The sequence below is a fragment of the Lichenostomus cassidix genome, chromosome 1 (genome assembly GCF_008360975.1).
Source record: "Lichenostomus cassidix isolate B80296 chromosome 1, HeHo_3.0, whole genome shotgun sequence".
Taxonomy (NCBI): domain Eukaryota; kingdom Metazoa; phylum Chordata; class Aves; order Passeriformes; family Meliphagidae; genus Lichenostomus; species Lichenostomus cassidix.
This window is the reverse complement of record NC_139479.1, coordinates 44,560,165-44,561,754: the sequence shown is the minus strand read 5'-3', so window position 1 is coordinate 44,561,754 and position 1,590 is coordinate 44,560,165.

The following is a 1,590-nucleotide window of genomic DNA, read 5'->3' as shown; positions in this document are numbered from 1 at the left end:
CTTTCCATAACTAAAATACAATTTTTACTTCTGAACCAGAACCAGCATTCCAGTGAATCCTGGGCAGAAAAATGCATCACTTTTCATCTGTTAATAAGGTAGCACATGTGGTTATTTTTTTTCATATGCCACAGAATAAGAACAATATTTACTTTTAATATGGGCATCTATGTCTTAGCACAGATAACTTTGTTGATGCTGACAGTTGTTCTGTAGGCTAGAATTGTTCAGAAAATCTTAAGCATGCATTTGACAGCAAATGCTTATATAAAATGATTTAAATAAGATGACAAAACCTATTTAGCAATACTAATGTCTCTGAAATAAGGGAACAACTGTTTCTAAATTATATAATTCAAGAGACAGATTGTGTCTGGGCAGGCAGAACAATTGCAACATGTAAAGCACGTGATGAACCAGAATACATCAATACACACAGGTGAGATCCTAGCATACATTCCCATATTTTGTGGGAAGCTTTGGATTGAATGAAATGCAAATTCAATATGATTGAATAAAATGCAATGAGAACCATATTGAATAGAATATCCTATTACAGAGGTTATGAATATAGGAAGGATGAAGCATACAGATAGAGAGAATGCAGCAGATGTAGTTTGTCATTAATACTACTTATAGTTAGTTTTTAAATAAAATAAAAAATGGTTGTTTGAAGAACATACCATCTTTAAAACAGGTAAGTGTAATCAATGACTAAAACTCAACCAATCCAAAAAAAATCAGCTGGTTCAAAAGCCTAAATTCAAGCCATTCAAGCCACTGGCCAGAGCAATAATTTAAAGCTGGACGGGTCATTCTTGCTTTATTTAAATTCTTTCTTGCTTTTTCCTCAACAGCCTGGAGGACATACTGATCTCCAATCCAAACAAACCCAAGTCATTGCATCTTTCTTTCTGGACCAGTTCTTTAGGCTTTCTGCAATTTTTCCTCATCTTTCCTGAAAAATGGTGTAAATTTTGTGAGCTTTATAATGAAAAATTTAGAAGAGTGAGCTTCTCCGCACTTGCTGCTGAGCTTATTCTATGGGCAGAGGAGAATTTGAAATTCTTAGTACCAGGGAAAGAGGAAGTCTGTAACTAGTAACCTTACAGTGAAGATGTGCAGCCTTGAGAGCTGTCAAAGGCTGCTTTACGGTCAGGGGATAATCAGACAATTCAGGCAAGAGAGGCTAGAAGGATATATCACGTTAAGGTAAGCACCTACATTTGATCAACAGACTAGTCTCTGGGCTCCAAGGGCTTTCTTACCTGGCTCTTCACTGACCTTGTGGGATGATTAGACAACTGCATTTAGATGCTTAAATTGGTGTCTTTCTAGTCTAATGCTGCATCAGTCATCATTGATTATAAAAAACAAGTTTTAAAAATTTAAAAAATTTGTTAAGTCCTGGGGAACTCGTAGAAGGGAAACAGATGAAGGAGGAACAACCTCCTAAATTTTTTTTTTTTTAGAATACTGTGAAGCCATAAAATCATAAAGAGTTTCCATATTTCTACAATCTTTGCATTACAGAAAATTGAAGAACAAAGTGCACATGCTATATCTGAATAGTCAATATATGCATTATTT